Here is a 21948-nt window from a genome sequence, read left to right as displayed (position 1 = left end):
TATTCATGAATTATGGAGGAGACTTAATCCATTTGGAAATACATATTGCTAAGAGGAGACTGCTCGAGAGGGCTAAAGCATCAAGATGGCTTTGGAAAAAGACTATTGACTCAGGCTTGATCTACACTGCCCTATACCCCAGATTATTTTCTTATCCCAGATTATCTGGCTGTGTAAACTCATATAATCCAGTTCAAAGGAAATAATCTGGGATCAGATCTTGGGCTATAGGAAAGTGTCAATCCAATCTATGCAGCAACAGAGGCATACAAATTATGAACAATTCAGTCAACACAGCTAAGGAAAATTAGAGTTTACATTTACATAATAATTGTAATAATTATAATAATGATGTTGATGATGTAATAATAATAAAAGGTATCAGGAAGTCTGGTATTAACTTCAAGAAGTGATGGGTTATATTATTATTATTATTATTATTATTATTATTATTATTATATAACCCACCTCTTGAAGTTAATACCGGGCTTACTGATACATTTTATTATTATTATTATTATTATTATTATTATTATTATTATCATCATCATCATCATTTTATAACCCACCTCTTCCTGAAGTTAATACCACGCTTCCTGATACATTTAACCCACACATGGAAAAGATTTCTAAGCAAAGCCAATGGATCTGGGGAACTCTTACTAGTTACGAGATGTGCCAGTCAAATAAACAGATAAATTCTCGAAGGTTTTCATGGCCACAATCACTGGGTTGCTGTGACCTCTGAACAAACCTCGGAGGATGCTTGCCATTGATGCAGGCAAAAGGTCAGGAGGGAATGCTACTGGGACATGGTCATACTGCCTGAAAAATTCATAGCAACCCAAATAAACAGATAATCTAAAACCAATGAAACTGCTTTCACAAGACCAACAGCACTATTTTTTTCTTGAACGGCAGTCTTTGCTTAATGGCACCCAGCAAAGGGTTGTAAGGACAGTCATGGGGGGCAATGAGTATGTCCAATGTCCATCCCCTTATAGACGATAAGGAGTCTCCTTGTGGAGTGAAAAGTGATAAATACACAGGAAGAGGAAGAGGGGGGGGGGAGGGGAAGAGAAAGAGAAGGAGACGGAGAAGAAGAAGAGGAAGGAGAAGGAGAGGAAGAAGAAGAGTAAGAAGAATGGGGGGGGAGGAGAAGCACGGGAAGTGGAAGAAGAGGAGGAGGAAGAGGAGAAGGAGAGGAAGAGGAAGAATGGGGAGGAGAAGCAGGAGGAGGGGAAATGGAAGAAGAAGAGGAGGAGGAGAAGGAGATGAAGGAGAAGAAGGAGAGGAAGGAGAATGAGAAGAAGAAGAAGTAGAAGAAGGTGGAGGAGGAGAAAGAGAAGAAGAAGAGGAAGGAGGAGAAGGAAGAGGTGGAGAAGGAGATGAAGGAGAAGAAGGAGAGAAAGGAAGAGAACGAGGAGGAAGAAGGTGGAGGGGGAGAAGGTGGAGGAGGTGAAGGAGAAGAAGTAGAGGAAGAAGAGGAAGGAGGAGGAGGAAGAGAAAGAGGGGGAGGAAGAAGGAGGAGAGGAAGGGGAAGGAGAAGAAGAGGAGGAGGGAGGAGGAGGAAAAGAAGAAGAAGAGAAAGTGGTGGTGGAGGAGAAGTAGAGGAAGAAAGAGGAGGAGAAGGACAAGAAAGACAAGAATAGGAAGAATGAGGAGGACAAGTAGAAGAAGAAGAGGAAGAATGGGGAGGAGAAGCAGGAGGAGGGGAAGTGGAAAAAGAAGAGGAGGAGGAGAAGGAGATGAAAGAGAAGATGGGGAGGAAGGAGAACTACAAGAAGAAGTAGTAGAAGAAGAAAGTGGAGGAGAAGAAGGAGAGAAAGGAGGAGGAGGAGAAGAGGAAGAAGGTGAAGGAAGAGAAGGTGAAGGAGGAGAAGGAGAAGTAGAGGAAGAAGAGGAAGGAGGAGGAAGAGGAGGAGGAAGAGGAAATGGGGAAGGAAGGAGAAGAAGAAGAGGAAGGGGAAGGAGAAGAAGAGGAGGGGGAAGGAGTAGGAGTAGGAGGAGAAGAAGAAGAGGAAGGAGGAGGAGGAACAGGAGAAGAAGGAGAAGAGGAAGAAGGTGGAGAGGAGAAGGTGGTGGTGGAGGAGGAGAAGGAGAAGAAGTAGAGGAAGAAGAGGAAGGAGGAGGAGGAAGAGGAAGAGGAGGAGGAAGGAGAAGAAGGAGAGGAAGAGGAAGGAGGAGGAGGAGAAGGAGAGGAAGAAGATGGTGATGAAGGAGGAGAAGTAGAGGAAGAAGAGGAAGGAGGAGGAGGAAGAGGAAGGAGAAGAAGGAGGAGAAGAGGAGAAGGAAGGAGGAGGAGGAGGAGGAGGAGGAGGAGGAGGAGAGGAGGAAGAAGGTGGTGGTGAAGGAGGAGAAGGAGAAGAAGAGGAGGCAGGAGGAAGAGAGGAAGAAGGAGAGGTGTTGGAGGAGATGGGGAAGGAGGAGAAGGGAAAGGAGGAGGCGGAAGCTCTGAGGTGGACTGGAAAAGTAAGAAAGAAGCAGTAGAAGGGCTTTGCCCAGTCTAGTCTACCCTTGTCCGTGCAAAGCAGGACACCTTTTCACAGAAATGGCCCAAAGTAGCAAAGCCAGGCCTTGGAAGATGAGAGCAGAGGGGCTTAGCAAATGAAGAGCTTCGGATCTGGCCCAGAGCAAGGAAGAAAAGCACCTTTTCCCTAGTACTTTCTTCCTTCGCGGCAGGCACCGGGAGGAAGTTGACTCTCTTTAACCCGCTCTTAACAAGCCCTGCTATCAAAGGGCTGCCTGCCATCAAACCGCCTGCGAGGACCCCCTAGATCCCACCTTCTGGACCCCAGGAGAGGTTGCCAAGCTGAGGAATGTCTAGAGAGAAAGAAGCTTCTCTATGGGTCTCGCCCGCCCCCGCCTTCCTTGCAATGAAAAAGGAAAGCAGCGTCCCAAAAGGGAGCAGAGCACAGCCCTGGCGCCGCTCTCCATGGTGCTGAAACGGGCCAGAAACAAGTGACGCCGGACTCACCGCCTCGCGCAGGAGAGCAGCAGCAGCAGCAGCAGCAGAAGAGCCTCGTCCTCGTTGCAGAGCCAAGGGAGCCAAAGGAGGACCCTCTCCTCTCCGACGGCTGGGTCCTCTTCTGCCAGGCGAACCCCCGCCCGTCTTCGGCGGAGGAAGGAGGGAGCACCCGGCGAGAAGCAAGCGCTGAGGGCGGGGAGACGGGGTGGCAGGGCAATGGCGAGGAAGGGTGGCCGCTCTCGTCCCGCGGCAAGTCTCCCCTGGCGCAGCTGCGGACCCTCAGCCCTCAGCCCTTCCTTCTCCCTTCAGTTCCAACGGCGCGGAGCCCAGCAGCAGACTCTCCCACCACCTTCAGGCTCCCGCGAAGAGCCACCTAGTGGCCAAACGGGGAATGGCACCTCCGGTATAAAAACAGAGGCTCTCTCTTCCCAGCACATACTGCAAGTCCAGAGGACCAAGGCATTGACATTTACTTATTTAGTATATTTGTATACCGCCCCTCTCAGCCTTCCAACGACTCAAGGCGGTTTTCAATGACACCAAGAACACAATTGCAATATAAAACATCAACATCAATAAAATCATAACACTGTAATAAAACATAATTCAATAGATACTCATCAAAACAATGTCCAGTTCCATCATGGAGCTGTTCCACTCTTATGTCCATTACTCAGTATTCGCAAATGCCTGCTCAAATAGCCATGTCTTAAGATTCTTCCGAAATGCTAGGAGCGAAGAAGCCGATCTGATCTCCCTAGGAAGGGCATTCCATAGCTGAGGGGCCACCACTGAGAAGGCGCTGTCTCCCATCCCTGCCAAACGTATTTGTGTCCCAGACAGAGTCAAGAGCAGGGCCTCTCCAGATGACCTTAAAGTCCTCGAAGGTTAATAAGGTGAGATTCATTCGAACAGGTAAGTTGGGACAGAACCATTTAGACTTTATTATTATTATTATTATTATTATTATTATTAAACTTTATTTGTACCCCGCTAGCATCTCCTGAAGGACTCGATGTGGCTTATAGAAACTGGGCCAGCCAGAGTAAAGGGTACAGGATTAAAAGTGCTGATGTGACAGGTGAATTATAGGCTTTATAGGCTGAATTGTGCCCGGTAGCAGACTGGCAGCCAGTGGAGGTGGCACAACAGGGGAATTGTATGATCCCTGAGAGCCACTCCAGTTAGCAACCTGGCTGCTGTCCATTGGACCAACTGAAGCTTCCGGACAGTTTTCAAATGCAACCCCACATAGAGAGCATTGCAGTAGTCTATACGGGATGTAACAAGAATATGGACTACCATGGCCAAGTCAAACTTCCCAAGGTACGGGCACAGCTGGTGCACAAGCTTGGTCACCGCCGAGACCTGAGGTTCCAGTGATGAGTCCAGGATCACACCCAGGCCCTGTTCGGCCTTACGACTGACCAGGAGTACCTCTGTCTTGTATATAGATCTCTGGCCCATCCTCTCTTCAGATGTTAGCCAATGTCTTAAATCAGTGGTTCTCGACCTTCCTAATGCTGCGACCCCTTAATGCAGTTCCTCCTGTTGTGGGGACCCCCAAGCATAAAATTATTTCTGTTGCTACTTCATAACTGTAATTTTGCTATTGTTATGATATTGTAAATATCTGATATGCAGGATGTATTCTCATTCACTGGATCAAATTTGGCATAAATACCCGATACGTTCAAATTTGAATACTTGCAGGGAGGTGTAGTTGCTGGGATTTATAGTTAAGCTACAGTCAAAGAGCATTTTGAACTCCACCAGTGATGGAATTGAATCTTACTTACTTACTTCCTCACTATTTATTTATTTATTTATTTACAGTATTTATATTCCACCTTTCTCACCCCGCAGGGGACTCAGGGCGGATTACATTGCACAAATATATGGCAAACATTCAATGCCAATTTGACATACAACGTATACAGACATACACAGAGGCTATTTAACTTTTTCTGGCCACCAGGGGAGCTTTCATCGTCCATCTGCGACACTGATGAAGTACTTCCGCATTCCCCGCATGCTTTTTGCTGGAGTGCTTTGCTGGAGTCTTTTTTATGGCCTCATAAATTATCATTATCATCATCATCACTTTATTTCTTAATTAGTCGCTCTCCACCAAGGTGCTCCGAGCGACTTACAATTTAAAACAGTTTATACACAATATAAAACATTCAATATAAAAACATTCAATATAAAAACATTCAACATAAAACATTCAACATAAAACATTCAACATAAAAACATTCAGCAGTGACTATGGCAAAATTTGATCCGGTTACTTAAATGCACAACCAAACAGCCAAGTCTTGAGGGCCTTTACAAAAGGTCGCAACTCCGACATTGCTCTAATATATGGAGGCAAAGAGTTCCACAGAATTGGAGCATAGATTGAAAAAGCTCTACACCTTGTAGCTTCCAAATGTGCCTCCCTAGGACCCGGTATGTAGAGGAGATTTTCCTGGGTGGATCGAGGTGACCACTGATGGAGAAAAGGAATGAGGAGGTCCCTAAGATATAAAGGTCCTTGGCCATTTTGAGCTCTAAATGTCAGGATCAGTATCTTGTAAGAGATCCGATGTTCTATTGGTAGCCAATGCAGTTGTTGCAGAATCGGTGTAATATGGGATCTTATAGATGATCCCGCTAGCAGCCTGGCTGCCGCATTTTGGACCATTCGAATCTTCTGGGTTGTTGACTTTGGAAGGCCAGCATATAAGGCATTGCAATAATCCAACCTCGTGGTGACTGTTGCGTGGATTACTGTTGCCAATGCTTCTACCGAAAGGTAGGATGCCAATTTCCTTGCCTGGCGAAGATGAAAAAAGGCCTGCTTACTTATGGCAGTGATCTGGGCCTCCATCGTCAGCGATGAGTCCAACACAACCCCAAGGCTTTTAACAGTGGCAGACGGAACCAGAGCTTCCCCATCGAAATCAGGCAGAGACTGGGTTAATTCTGGTGGCTGGCCAGGCCAGAGTATCTCAATTTTTGCAGGATTGACTTTTAGTCTGCTTGCTCGTAGCCAACTCATCACTGCTTCCAAACACAGCTTAAAGTTCTCAGGAATCGCAGTTGTTCCAGGTTCGAGACGCAAGAGTAGCTGGGTATCATCTGCATACTGGTAGCACTCTATGCCAAAGCTCTGCACCAGTCCAGCAAGTGGCCGGACGTAGATGTTAAATAACAGGGGCGAGAGGATAGCACCCTGGGGAACTCCACAGCAAAGGCAGGAGCTCTCAGAGCTTTGGCCTGACCACTCCACCCTCTGTCTCCGATCCCGGAGGAATGAATTGAACCATTTGAGGGTTAAACCTCGTACACCAGACATAGCCAATCGATGAATCAGCAAGTCATGGTCCACGGCTAAATTAACTAATAAATAAGTTAATTTAACCTCCCTACACTTTAAGGTGGTACCTAATTTTCCTACTTGACAGATGCAACTGTCTTTCGGGTTGCAGAGGTCAACAACAGGCTACACAATTGGTTGGAAGCCCACTCCAACCCAGGCTGGCTTCAAACTCATGACCTTTCGGTCAGAGTGATCTTAATGCAGCTGACACTCAACCAGTTGTGCTACAATCACTACCTCTGAGGATGCTTGCCATAAATGGAGGCAAAATGTCAGGAGAGAATGCCTCTAGAACATGGCCATATAGCCCAAAAAACCTACAACAACCCACTTACTTACTTACTTACTTAGGCAATCCCTTGTAGTCCAAGTAGGATAGTCTTCCAGGATCAGAATTCTTGTGAGTCTGTAGGTGACTGTGGAGCCCTATTCTTGACTTGCATTTCCTCCCGCAGTGAGGGCATTGGTTTACTGGTGGAAGGCAGTCCCGCTCGTGGTTGGCTTGACACGCCTTCCGCTTGGCATGTTTCACTCTTTCGCCCTCCATTCGTGCCTCTTCATTTCTACAGCACTGCTGGTCACAGTTGACCTCCAGCTGGAGCGCTCAAGGGCCAGGGCTTCCCAGTTCTCAGTGTCTATGCCAGAGTTTTTAAGGTTAGCTTTGAGCCCAGCTTTAAATCTCTTTTCCTGCCCTCCAACATTCCTTTTTCCATTCTTGAGTTCGGAGTAGAGGCCCTGCTTTGGGAGAAGGTGGTCGGGCATCTGGACAACATGACAGATCCAGCGGAGTTGGTGGTGAAGGACCATCACTTCAATGCTGGTGGTCTTTGCTTATTCCAGCACACTGACATTTGTCCGCTTGTCTTCCTAAGAGATTTGCAGATTTTCCAGAGGCAGCGCTGATGGAATCATTCCAGGAGTTGCATGTGACATCTGTAGACAGTCCACGTCTCGCAAGCGTATAGCAGGGTTGGGAGGACAATAGCATTATAAACAAGCACCTTGGTATCCCTACTCATGTCCCGGTCCTCTGTGCTTCATTCAGAAAAATTCTGCACTTGCAGAGCTCAGACAGTATTGTATTTTAGTGTCAATGTTGACTTTTGTGGAGAGGTGGCTGCCAAGGTAGCAGAAACAGTCAACATTTTCTAATGTTACACCATTAAGCTGTATTTCTGGCATAGGAGAGGGATTGGCTGGTGACTGCTGGAAGAGCACTTTGGTTTTCTCGGTGTTTAATGACAGGCCGAGCTGCTCGTATGCTTCTGCGAAGGTGTTTAGAGTGGCTTTTAGGTCTTCTTCTGAATGCACACAGATGATGTTGTCATCAGCATATTGGAGTTCTATAACAGATGTTGTTGTAACCTTGGTTTTCAGTCTGCACCAAGCTCAGCTACTAATTTATTCTTCTTCTGAATGTGCACAGATGACATTGTCAGCAGCATACTATGGAATTCTATAATATAATTGAACGAAACTAAGCACATAAAACTCCCAAGACCAAGAGAAAATACTGGAAGTGTTTGATGGGCATTGAGTTTTGAAGTTGTAGTTCACCTACATCCAGAGAGCATTGTAGACTCAAAAAAAAATGATGGATCAGGACCAAACTTAGCACGAATACTCAATATGCCCAAATGTGAACACTAGTGGAGTTTGTAGAAAATAGACCTTGACATTTGGGAGTTGTGGTTACTGGAATTTATAGTTCACCTACAATCAAAGAGCATTCTGAACTCCACCAATGATGGAATTGGGCCAAACCTCCCACACAGAACTCCCATGACCAACAGAAAATACTGTGTTTCCTGATGGTCTTTGGCGACCTCTCTGAAACCCCCTCATGACCCAACCCCCAGTTTGAGAAACACTGTCTTAAATTAAAAAAAGAGTTTTCTAAGATCTACAGAGTGTTGCAGCCTAGCCCTAAGACACCTCTCACCCAGCACCACACCAAAGGCCAAGCACCCAAATAATAGAACTTATTGAGTAAAGAATATAAAAGAGAAAAAGAAACTTTTACCAATTGTGGAAACCTTTGTATTGATTAACCTTTGCTGTACAGTACATTTTTATGTCAAAATACTGGTTTGGTTGTTATAGTAGTAGTAGTAGTAGTAGTAGTAGCAGTAGTGCTATTGCTACCTGTATTACTTGCCTCTCCTTGTGGCTTAAAGTGGGTACAACAGGGCAATAAAACACAACACTATTAAAATACATATAACAAAATATACACAAGACCTCACTTAATAAAATGTACCATTAGTTAAAATTCACAAGTTAACATTGACTGGGAAGAGATAGGTCTTCAGCTGCATCTTGAACTCTGATGGCTTATTTATTTATTTATTTATTTGCGCCATTTATATGCCTGATTACAATATATATATATACATACAATATATTATATTATTAGCATAGCACAATATCAGTATTAAATATTACTATATTGTATTATACCATTATATTGTAATATTATTAGTAATATTACATGTAATATAAATATATAATTATAATATCACATTGTTATTATTAATATTATATTGCATTACATTATAATATTATAAATATTATATGTATATACAATATATTTATTATATTATATTATATTATTAACATAGCACAGGAGACAAGGTGGAACTGTCTTCTGACCCCTCTCTCTTCATTCAGGCCCAGAGTGAGGGAGGGGTCCCCAGCTGATGACATATGCAGGAGACAAGATGGAACTGTCCCCTGGCCCCCTCTCTCTTCACTCGGGCCCAGAGCGGCAGTTGGTGCTGGGGGGAGGGGTCACCAACTGATGACATATGCAGAAGACAAGGTGGAACTGTCTTCTGCCCCCCTATCTCTTCACTCTGGCCCAGAGCAGCAGCTGGTGCTGGGGAGAGAGGTCCCCAACTGATGACATATGCAGGAGACAAGATGGAACTATCCCCTGCCCCCCCCCTCTTCACTCTGCCCCAGAGCGGCAGTTGGTGCTAGGGAGAGAGGTCCCCAACTGATGACATATGCAGGAGACAAGGTGGAACTATCCCCTGGACCCCTCTCTCTTCACTCTGGCCCAGAGCGGCAGTTGGTGCTGGGAGGAGGGGTCCCCAACTGATGACATATACAGGAGACAAGGTGGAACTATCCTCTCTTCACTCTGGCCTAGAGTGGCCTAGAGTGGCAGTTGGTGCTGGGGGAGGGGTCCCCAGCTGATGACATATGCAGCAGCAAGATGGAACTGTCCCTCGGCCCCCTTTCTCTTCATTCTAGCCCAGAGCGGCAGTTGGTGCTGGGAGGAGGGGTTCCCAACTGATGACATATACAGGAAACAAGATGGAACTGTCCCCTGGCCCCCTCTCTCTTCACTCTGGGCCAGAGCGGCAGTTGGTGATGTGAGGTCCCCAGCTGATGACATTATTTAGCTATTGGATCCCATCCAGTAGATCATTCAACAGTTCTGGTACAGCCAATGAAAAGGTCCTTTGAGTGACAATTGCTGATTGGATTCTGGCTGGTTGGAATAAGCATCTCCCAGAAGATTGTATGGGAGAAGGCAATCCTATAGGTTTATTTTATCAATAACTTACATTTGCATTCCTGTGAATAGCATTGCAGGCAGGACCCAGTACACTGCTTTGCCTGGAGGCCTGCAATACTGTTAAGATGGCCTTGGGGATGCCGCTCTAGATATATTCCAACTTCAGCTTAAATAAGCAAGAAGGCTGTTTTTGAACTGTGATGGTGCAAAAATACATGCTTCATTTGGACAAAATGACACCCATATCTGTCATTTTGTCATTTGGGTGCAAAAATACATGCTGTAATTGAACAAGATGACACTCTGCCCAAGGCAGAGAAAGAGAAGACCCCAGGGGTGAGAACTTTGTGTCTCTGTACATATCTCTGGACTGCAACTCCCATTTGCATGGGCTTTGCAGCTAGGACTGATGGGAGCTTTAATCCTGCAACTGGAGCCACCTATCCCCCCACCCCCACCCCTAATTCCTTTCTGCTCAGCACAATGAGCAAACTTTTTATTTGTGCCAGAGAGGTTTACTTGGTTCCTTCTGACCACTTGGAGCCAGGAGATTCTCGGGAGTCTAACTGGTCCGGCTGCTATTGTTGTCATTGACAAGAACAGTCAGGGTCTTAGGGCTGAATCCCATACTGACACCCCTCAGGTTGACATTTCAAAACCCTGCACGTTGGAGATCATGGACTCTTTCTCCAACTCAAAATTATTCTGTGTATCAAAACCTGATCCTTCTGAATGTCTGACAAATGTGTAGAGTACAAAAGGAAGGCCTGTGCATATATTCTCCAAAGCCTCTTTCCCCACTTCCTCACATTTTATTAAATTTGAATTACATTCTCATAGATCAAGAACAGTATCGTATAACATCTCCTATCACGTGTGTGGTGAGTAATGACATCTTGAAATATTGTTCCGGTACACGACTATTTGCCAACTTTTTACGCCTTGCTTGTTTATGCATTTAGAGTCTTCCATGGAAAGATGTCACATTGAAAAGGGGGCAGACTTGTTTTCTGCCTCTCTGGAAACTAGGGCATGGATTCAATCTGCAGGAAAAGAGATTCCACCTAAACATTAGAAAAAAACTTTCTGATGGTAAGAGCTGTTCACTAGTGGAAAATGCTGCCTTGGAGTGTAGTGGAGTCTCTTTCTCTGGAGGTTTTAAAGCAGAGACTGGATGATCATCTGATGATGTTTTCCAGCATGGCAGGAGGTTCCAAAAATGAAAGGAATGAAGGTTTGAAGATCATGTTGTGCAGAGCATGTTTTAGCCAAGTCCCACGCAAAAGACACACAGGCAAGAGGAAAAAGAAACAGAAAACTTTCCTCTTATCAGCAGAGGCATAAACTTGCAGTGTTGCATACAAAATCAAACAGTGCAACAATCCTTGTAAGTAACACAGAATAAGGTGTCTTCATCTTCACTCAAATGAGAGAGCAAAACATAAACCTTGAGTAAATAGCTACTGCACCATAGCAAAGGGCATCACTGTTAGAGCATAGCAGCATTCCAGCATATTGCTTCTCTTCCTCAGAGTAGCATATTGCTTCTCCTCCTCAGAGTAGCAAATTGCTTCTCCAAACTGTATTCTAAAATCCATACAGTTATACTTCACCGGGTGTGGCCCAAACATGATAGCTAACCTACATTACCAGCTGCACATAATAATTAGCATCATAAGGTTTTTCTTTAACACACACTTGACTTACTGTAACAAGATGGCTGTCAAGACAACCACCCCCAATTCCGTATTAGAATCAGGTGTCTGCACTGCCCAAACACAGATGAAAGCCCAAATCCTGCTGTAGGAGGAGATGTAAGAAGTAATAACTTTGTTGGGTCACAATGCTTAGGGGGGCGGAGGGGAAGCATAGCAAAGAGCATCACTGTTAGAGCATAGCAGCATTACAGCATGTTGCTTCTTTTTCTCAGAGTAGCGTATTGCTTCTTCTCCAAACTGTATTCTAAAATTCATACAGTTATACCCCACCGGGTGTGGCCCAAACATGCTAGCTGACCTACATTACCAACTGCACATAATAATTAGCATCATAAGGTTTTTCTTTAATACACACTTGATCCTGCTATGACTTACTGTAACAGATCACAATATATTTTTGCCTTATTTCCTCTTTGTGACCACATTGTAAGACACTTTACATACATGGAGACTCTCAAAGTCACTCCATAGAGGAAAGGTCTATGACACAGGAGGGGAATGAAGGTAACAGCATTCTCATGGTGATGTAACATAAGATTAGTCTAGTTCCCTTGCCCTCAAGTGATGTAGGGACCACATGAATATGCATTAGATCCAGATGGGTCAAACCAAGTTTAGTTCTGGCATTTTCCAGGGGAAAGGGGATTTTCTTCCAGAGCTAACAGAACGGAGTCTGGGACAAAACTAACAAAGTGAATTTCAACAAGAAATATACTTTGACCATACAAATGAAATGCATAGATATAAGATGGGTGGTGCCTGACCTGAAAACAGTACATGTGAAAGGGATTTAGGAGTCTTAATAGACAACAAGCTGATCAAGAGTCAACAGCGTGATGCAGCAGTTCAAAAAAGCCAATGTGATTCTAGGCTGCATCAATATGCGTATAATGTCGAGATCAACTCTGTTTGATCAGACCTCACCTGGAATACTGTGTCCAATTCTGGTCCCACAAATCAAGAAGGACATTGACAAGCTGGAATGTGTCCAGAGAAGGGCAATCAAAATGATCAAAGGCTTGGAAGCCAAGTCCTATAAGGAGCAAGCTTAGGGAGCTTGCAGAAAAGAAGGCAGAGAGATGACATGATAGTCATGCTTAAATATTTGAAAGGATGACCCATTGAGAAGGGAACCAGTGTGTTTTCTGATGCTCTGGACAATGGATTCAAATTACAGGAAAGAGATTCCATTTGAACGTTAGGAAGAACTTCCCGATGGTAAGAGCTGTTCGGCAGTGGAATGTGCTGCCTCGCAGAGTTTTGGAGTCTCCTTCCCTGGAGGCTTTTAAGCAGAGGCTGGATGATCATCAGAAGGGGGTTGGGTGGCCCTTGTGGTCTCTTCCAACTGTATGATTCTATGTAGCTGTACTCCAAGTGAGTCACGAAGTGAGCTTCTCATTCTAAACTGGAAGATGTGAGTTCCTCCCTCCCCCCACCCTCTCTCAAACTGAGATGTAAAAGGTCAGGATGAGGTCTCCAGTGGAAAGGAGACAGATGTAAAAAGGTTGGTGCCTGGGACAGCTCCAGTGGAAGAAGAATGACACAGTTTTGTTGTAGGTTTTTTCAGGCTATATGGCCATGTTCTAGAGGCATTCTCTTCTGACATTTCACCTGCATCTATGGCAAAAATCCTCAGAGGTTGTGAGGTCTGTTGGAACTAGGAAAATGGGTTTATATATCTGTGGAATGACCAGGGTGGGACAAAGGACTCTTGTCTGTTGGAGCTAGGTGTGAATGTTTCAACTGACCACCTTGATTAGCATTTGATGGCCTGGCAGTGCCTGGGGCAATCTTTTGTTGAGAAGTGATTAGACATCTAATCACCAAATTATGCAGTCGAATTTCTTGCATTTGGGGAAATTGCAGGGGTCAGCACACCCGGAGTGCAATGAATGAGCCTTATCCTGGGAAAACCTCCTTCGTGATCAAGGTGTCTCCCCTGTTTTATTTGTGGGACTATTTATTCATTTTGTATTTATTTATTTATTTACAGTATTTATATTCCACCCTTCTCACCCCGCAGGGGACTCAGGTTGGATTACAATGTACATATACATGGCAAACATTCAGTGCCATAAACACACAATATATATAGACAGACACACAAAGACTATTTAAAATTCCAGCTTTCATGAGGGTATTCTGGCCACCAGGGGAGCTGTAGCTTCACCGTCCATTTGTGACACTGATGAAGTACTTCCTCATTGTTTGCATGCTTGCTGGAGATTTTTATCATGTCGTAAATTTTTGGCATTGAACGTTTTGCCATTCTTTATTGGAAACCACCTTGAGTTGTTGTTGTTGTTGTTGTTATTGTTGTTGCTGTTGTTGTTGTTGTTGTTGTTGTTGTTACATTTTCTTGGTTATTCTTATAACAGCTCTATGATGTAGGCCAATGTTAAAAATCTCCAAAAGAAAACATTTATTTAAGCCAAACTAGTGAGGTCTTATGCAAACTCTATTTCAGAACGTTTGACCATGATGCTAACAAGCACTCCAAAGCCCATCTGCCATGGTGGGTTTTTGCAGGGAGGCTCAACTCACTGCAAATATCAGTATTATACTGATTGATAGCTCGGTATCTTAACCATCATACTACACCCATATTCCTTGCTGCTGAGGCATCTTTACAAAAGGAGCTTAATTTGCAATGGGCTATTTGGAAATGATGCCCTGTTGCAACTCATCTCCTGTGCATTTTCACATTTCATTGCAAGAGAAAATTTGCTGCAATATTCCTCATGTACAAAACCCAGAAGAGGTTCCAGACACTGCCCTGTAGACAAAACAGCAGTAAGTTGCCACTGGAAGCAATTAGCAACGTTGCTCCAAGGACACCACATCAGTGAGATGACTGAACCACTGAGGAAACTTTCTCAAACCAGATGAACCAAAAAAGGATGCTACCTGGAAAAGACAGGAGCAAGAAATCTCAGCAACTGGGGCAGTTTGCTTCCAGCTTTGCATCTGGAAGGTCCAACTGCTTCTGGTAGAAGTAATTGCTGGACAATTACCACGGGAAATGTTTGCTCCTCTTGAATAATGCATGGGCAGTCCACCATTTCATAGCTTTGCCACATCTTCCACCTTGTATGTTCATATAGAACGATTCCATCAGTGTTGTCTCCGAAAAATCCTGCAAATCTCTTGGGAAGACAAGCGCACAAATATCAGTATGCTGGAAGAAGCAAAGACCACCAGCACTGAAGCGATGGTCCTCCACCATCAACTCCGCTGGACTGGCCACGTTTTCCGGATGCCCGACCGACCACCATCTCCCAAAGCAGTTGCTCTACTCCGAACTCAAGAACGGAAAACGGAATTTTGGTGAGCAGAAAAAGAGATTTAAAGATGGGCTCAAAGCCAACCTTAAAAACTCTGGCGTAGACACTGAAAACTGGGAAGCCCTGGCCCCTGAGTGCTCCAGCTGGAGGTCAGCTGTGACCAGGAGTGCTATAGAATTCAAAGAGACACGAATGGAGGGTGAAAGGGAGAAACGTGCCAAGAGGAAGGCATGTCAAGCCAACCCCAACCAGGGCCGCCTTCCACCTGGAAACCAATGCCCTCACTGCGGGAGAAGATGCAGATCAAGAATAGGGCTCCACAGTCACCTACGGACCCACCACCAGTACACCGATCTTGGATAACAATCCTACTCGGGTTACGAGGGATCACCTAAGTAAGTAAGTAAGTAAGTAAGGATGCAACCCTGAATAGTAGCACAACAAACCAGAATCAGATTTAGCACATACAGAGCACTTCCAATGTTTGAAGGATATCCTGGATTCAATCCCAGAAGGCATTCAATAAATAAAGAAAGAAATAAGCATAACATAGGGCAGTCTTAGTCAGCAGAGCTACTGGCAAGGAGTGCTGCGAGTTGCAGACCAACAATATTGGGAAAGCCACATGATTCCCATCCTGGAGTTAGGAAAAGCTTGTAAATAACTTCATGCAAAACTGTGTTTTAAACACAGAAAAAATATCACCAGAAGTACAACCCACCACATATGTTTGGCAATGGTTATGTATCTATTTATCCTTTATTTATTTATCGTGTCATCAGCAACCAGACATTTGTATTACATTTTTAACAAAAACAAACAGACAGACAGACAAAACACAGAATTTGCAAGCTTGGTAGTTGATTAAATGTCCTTTGACCAGTAGCTGGCCACTTGGAGTGCCTCTGGTGTTGCCACAAGAAGGTCCTCCATTGTGCATGTGGCAGGCCTCAGGTTGCATTGCAGTAGGTGGTCAGTGGTTTGCTCTTCTCCACACTCGCATGTCGTGGATTCCACTTTGTAGCCCCATTTCTTGAGATTGGCTCTGCATCTCGTGGTGCCAGAGCGCAGTCTGTTCAGCGCCTTCCAAGTCGCCCGGTTTTCTGTGTGCCCAGGGGGGAGTCTCTCATTTGGTATCAGCCATGGATTGAGGTTCTGGGTTTGAGCCTGCCACTTTTGGACTCTCGCTTGCTGGGGTGTTCCAGCGAGTGTCTCTGTACATCTTAGAAAATTATTTCTTGCTTTAAGTCGTTGACGTGCTGTCTGATACCCAAACAAGGGATGGGCTGGAGATGTCACTGCCTTGGTCCTTTCACTATTGGTTGCTACATCCCGGTGGATATCAGGTGGTGCAATACTGGCTAGACAGTGTAATTTCTCCAATGGTGAAGGGCGCAGACACCCCGTGATAATGCAGCATGTCTCATTAAGAGCCACATCTACTGTTTTAGCATGGTGAAATGCGTTCCACACTGAGCATGCATACTCAGCAGCAGAGTAGCATAGCGCAAGGGCAAATGTCTTCACTGTGTCTGGTTGTGATCCCCAGGTTGTGCCAGCTTTCGTATGATATTGTTTCTAGCACCCACTTTTTGCTTGATGTTCAGGCAGTGCTTCTTGTAGGTCAGAGCACGGTCCAGAATTACTCCCAGGTATCTGGGTGTGCTGCAATGCTCCAGTGGGATTCCTTCCCAGGTGATCCTCAGAACTCAGGAATTCTGAATTCTGAATAAAGTTTATTGCACTAGCCATAGGCCATGACATCAATAACATACAACCTTTATAAACACATTCCGATATAAACAAAAAACCCATTCAAAATTTAAAAAACTAGATCTTTAAAATTTTGCTTGTCTGTTCTTAAGGTGAAAGGCACATGTCTATGTTTTAGATGGATTAGGGATCAGCTGGTTTTCCCTGTAATAGGCAGTATTTATCCTTTAAAAATGGCTAACAAAATACACAAAAAAAAAGAGTGCTGTGTTGGTTTAAGCTCTGGTTATGTGTAACGTGGTGCTTGTTATGTAAGAGAAAGCTTCCTTTGATTCTTATCTCTTTGTCCAGTTTGAAATGTAAGCAGAATTCTTTGATTGGATTAAACCTGGAGCTGTGCCAAATGTTCATTACATAGATGTTTTAATGTGAAAGGTAAGCTTTTAGAGGGGGCTTTTTCCCTCCCTGTTTGGTGTTCTCGGCAATCCCTTTCAGTTGGTGCTCCTAAGCGTTTCGGTCATCTCTATTTTAAACATAAAAAGCTTGCAAAGCAAAAAGTTGGGGGGGGGGTGGAATGTACTCTCCCTGATATACACTTCCCCCTTGCAGGAAATGTTTTATAAGAGGAAGTACATAAAAATACAGAATGCACTCTGAAGTGATATAATCCACTATTGTATTGCATGCATGCCATGCATTCCACATTTCTGAACCTCCACCTGCCTTGTTCCAAGTTGTTTCTTTCCATGTGATGAACGTCAATCTTCTAGCTGGGTTGTTGTAGGTTTTTTCAGGCTATTTGGCCATGGTCTAGAGGCATTCTCTCCTGACGTTTTGCCTGCATCAATGGCAAGCATCCTCAGAGGTAGTGAGGTCTGTTGGAACTAGGAAAAAGGGTTTATATATCTGTGGAATGACCAGGGTGAGACAAAGGACTCTTGTCTGCTGGAGCTAGGTGTGAATGTTTCAACTGACTACCTTGATTAGCATTTGATTGCCTGGCAGTGCCTGGAGCAATCTTTTGTTGAGAGGTGATTAGATGTCTTTGTTTGTTTCCTCTCTGTTGTTGTGCTGTTGTACTTTCAGAGCTTTTTAATAGTGGTAGCCAGATTTTGTTCGTTTTCATGGTTTCCTCCTTTCTGCTGAAATTGTCCACATGCTTGTGTATTTCAATGGCTTCTCTGTGTAGTCTGACATGGTGGTTGTGAGAGTGGTCCAGCATTTCTGTGTTCTCAAATAAAATGCTGTGTCCAGGTTAGTTCATCAGGTGTTCTGCTATTGCCAACGTGATGAACCAACCTGAACACAGCAATGCTGGACCACTCTCACAACCACCACGTCAGACTACACAGAGAAGCCATTGAAATCCACAAGCATGTGGACAATTTCAACAGAAAGGAGGAAGCCATGAAAATTAACAAAATCTGGCTACCACTATTAAAAAAACTCTAAAATTACAACAGCACAACAACAGAGAGGAAACAAACAAGGACATCTAACTACCTCTCAACAAAAGGTTGCTTTAGGCACTGTCAGGCCATTATATGCTAATCAAGGTAGTCAGTTGAAACATTCACACCTAGCTCCAACAGACAAGAGTCCTTTGTCTCACCCTGGTCATTCCACAGATATATAAACCCTTTTTCCTAGTTCCAACAGACCTCACTACCTCTGAGGATGCTTGCCATAGATGCAGGCGAAACGTCAGGAGAGAATGCCTCTAGACCATGGTCATATAGCCCGAAAAAAACTACAACAACCCAGTGATTCCGGCCATGAAAGCCTTCGACAATAAATCTTCTAGCTGTTGTGTTTTTTGGTCTCTTCTGCTTGCCCTGAAGGCGTGTTCAATCTCCCAAGGCAGAGAGACAGTGCGATTTTGCCTCAGAAGACACACTGATTTAATTGTATAGGAGAGAGGAGGATAGAGCAAAGGACAGAGGGAAAGCACAAAGCTGTGTCTTGGTAATATTATTTGGTAGCAGGTCCAGCATTGTTAATTCTACTGACAATTGTCTATTCCTGTCTTCTCCAAGCCAGTGCCCACCCGATTGTTAGACAACCCCCATCACTCCTGACAACACAATCATTGCGTGTGGTGGCTGTGGATGACAGCAGTTACAGCCCAATGGATCTGAGGCCCATTCATGCTATGCAATTATAGTGCGACAATTCCACTTCTGCTGTCCTGGTTTCATTCTGGAGAGCCCCAACAGTTTGAGGAAAGCAGGCCTGATCTGTATTCCCTCATGCAGTGTTGATATTGTCAGTAATGCACTCAACTTTTTCTTGCTGTCATGAAGAACTGTTAATACTTCTTTTAAAAAAGCAAGCTGCTAGGAGTGTGATAAGGCTCAGATGTGGCAAAACAGTCAATCAGTGCACAACCAACGTAGCCAACTCCTCACTGACCAGTTGCAACTCCCCTGGCTTTAACTAGGGACAAAATTGGTTCTAACTGGATGATCAGAGTGGAGCAATTCGAGGAGCTTGCTAATGATGTTCCCGCACAGAGATCCCTCTGTGTCAAGCTAATAGAGCCCACAATGATAAAGACACACAGTGCGCTTCAGAGCTCAGAGCCAAGCACCGAGGAACCAGGCCAATGGAGGCAATTGTGTGGCACTCCAGCCACACAATTGCATGCGCTCTGTTCATTAGCCAAGTGAATACATTGAGACTTGGCACCTCCTGTTGCTAACACACGGGCTGCCTGCCAACGAGTGACTCAACGGAATGGATCCATTCATTCCACTGGCACAGAGGAATGTCTGAGCAAGTTGTGCACGGAGGCAGTAATGCCTGCAACATGCAAGACAGGCAAAGATGCATCACCGCAAAGAAGGTAGTCTCATCTCCACCTAAAGCAGTGGTTCTCAACCTGGGGTCCCCAGATGTTTTTGGCCTTCAACTCCCAGAAATCCTAACAGCTGGTAAACTGGCTGGGATTTCTGGGAGTTGTAGGCCAAAAACATCTGGGGACCCAAGGTTAAGAAGCACTGACCTAAAGTATCATGATCACTCTTGGGGACTCATCCAGTCAGGATATCTGTATCTATGTTTCCCCCTTTCCTTGCTTGACTGCTTCCTTTCTTCTTTTCCCTCTTCTCTCTCAGTTTCTAGGCTTTTCTTCTTCTCTGCTGTTTTTGTCTCCTTTCTTCATATCATTTTATTTCGCTTGCTTGCTTGTTTTTTTTTTATTCCTTATCAGTGGCAGTCCACAAAGCAGCATGTCAAAATCAAATATTCAAACAGTTCAAGCTATACAAACCAATAAAAAAACACCTTGGCCACTGCACATATAAACATGTTCTTCCATGTAACTTTAATGTTCCCAAAAAATTAGCACAAACCAGCCAGGTAACAATGCATGCTTGAATATATAAAAATTGATTGTATAGGTTTAAACCAACCCAGCTGACCACTAATTGTAAGCCAAGAAATCTTGAAAGAAAGCAATGTCAAACTGCATTGGCAGCTGCTTTGAGTCTCTGTTAAGAGAGAGAAAGCAGCATATTGTTGTTGTTGTTATTGCTGTCATTGTCATCACCATCATTACTACTTCTGTTACTATTACAACCTCACTGAGTTCCTGACCTGCTATCCTCACTGAGAGATAGCAGGTTATAAATAAAGATTATGATGATAATGATAATAATAATAATAATAACTGGTGAAGGAAGGCTCTCCATGGACAGTTCCTGGGAAAAACTGAGAGCCAAATTGACAAAGAAAAATCATTGTTGTGGCTCACAAATGGAACCCTGAAAAAGGAGATGAGGGCCTGATTCTGGCAGCCCAAGAACAAGCCATTAGAACAAATGCCATCAAAATCAGATTAGAAAAGTCGACAGCAGATCCCAAATGTAGACTCTGCAAGGAAGCAGATGAAACAATAGATCACATCCTGAGCTGCTGCAAGAAGATTGTGCAGACAGACTACAAGCAGAGGCATAACACCGTTGCTCAGATGATTCATTAGAACCTATGCCACAAACACCATCTGCCTGCAACAAAGAACTAGTGGGATCACAAGCCGGAAATGAACACGTCAAGCTACTCTGGGACTTCCGAATTCAGACAGACAGAGTTTTGGAGCACAATACTCCTGACCTCACAATCATGTTAAAAAAACAAAGTATGAATGGTCAATGTTGCAATCCCAGATGACAGCAGAATTGAAGAGAAACAACTGGAAAAGCTGACATGATATGAGGATTTAAAGATCGAAGACTCTGGCACAAACCAGTAAAAGTGGTCCTAGTGGTGATCAGCACACTGGGTGCAGTGCCCAAAGACCTTGGCCTGCACTTAAACACAATCAACACTGACAAGATTACCATTTGCCAGCTGCAGAAGGCCACCTTACTGGGATCTGCACACATTATTCACCAATACATCACACAGTCTTAGACATTGAGAAGTGTCCGACGTGTGATCCAATACAACAGCTAGCAAAGTTGCTGTGGACTCATCTTGTTGTGTTTCAAATAATGATAATTAGTTTTATTATTCTACTCCAAATGGAGCAAGGAGCCATTTGCTTCCAGGTTCAGCCTGGAACAGGAGATAGCATGCGTTTAAGAAGCATGTAAAAGGAGAGTCTTGTAAGCTGCTCTTTGATCTAATGTTCATATCTTACAATTGGAGAAGCTGTGTTTTTGGAATTTTATCCTCTCATACTACAATTGCTGGTATAAAAGTATTGTTCTGTTTTGAACATGGCAGCCTTGAATATTCCAAGTGTGAATTTTCCAGCTGTGATTGAACATGTCATCTGGGCAGCTGGTTCTGTGGCAATCAAAAATTTCAAGAAATATAAGACATTTTTTTCCTGTGATATCATCATGTCTTCATGAAACTAGAGGTTGGAAATGTTCTTTTTTTGAACTACAACTCTCAAGATGCATTATACTGTATAACTGATGCAGTTGACACCGCTTTAATTGTCATGGCACAATGTTATGGAATCATGGGAGTTGTACTACCTCATCAGATAGGCTGATTTGCCCATCGTATGCCACTTCCTCTCCACTTTCAGCACTGAGCCCATTAGATGACACACAGGGACCTCTAGTTGAGTCCATGCCAAAAGAGGAGAAGAAGTGGTGCACGCTGCCATGCCAGCAGCACATATTGCCTTACCAGCAATGGGGGGAAGCTGGGCAGCAACACTTTCCCTCATGGGATGAGGGTAATGGTATGGGGGGCAATGTGAGACATTGAGTAACGGGTTCTCCACCTCCCCTGCTGGTAGTCCATGGATTTGCCATAATGCATGGTGAATCCATGGGCCTTTGTGATGAGGTCCGCCATTTGGTGAGGCACCAACATTATTGGCACAGAAGGAATATTTTTCCAAGGTCAGCTAA

General features: G+C 44.3%; 1 protein-coding gene and 1 pseudogene across 3 annotated transcripts in view; both read right to left on the bottom strand.

Moving 5' to 3' along the window:
• Nucleotides 1-3347, bottom strand: part of TNR (tenascin R) — a 745794-nt gene extending 742447 nt beyond the window's left edge. For 2 of the 3 annotated variants that reach the window (XM_060774408.2, XM_067467655.1), the window contains exon 1: nucleotides 2978-3346. The gene's annotated coding sequence lies outside the window, so the exon portion shown is untranslated. Of the gene's footprint in view, nucleotides 1-2977 lie in introns of all 3 variants that reach the window. The other variant, XM_067467656.1, reaches the window with a different exon arrangement.
• Nucleotides 3348-13380: 10033 nt separating this feature from the next.
• Nucleotides 13381-13533, bottom strand: LOC132775238 (U1 spliceosomal RNA; annotated as a pseudogene).
• Between the last annotated feature and the right edge of the window lie 8415 nt (nucleotides 13534-21948).

This window comes from Anolis sagrei, chromosome 4 (assembly GCF_037176765.1).
Source record: "Anolis sagrei isolate rAnoSag1 chromosome 4, rAnoSag1.mat, whole genome shotgun sequence".
Classification (NCBI taxonomy): Eukaryota; Metazoa; Chordata; class Lepidosauria; order Squamata; family Dactyloidae; genus Anolis; species Anolis sagrei.
The sequence above is the reverse complement of the archived record's forward strand: the minus strand, read 5'-3'. Positions and strand labels throughout refer to the sequence as shown.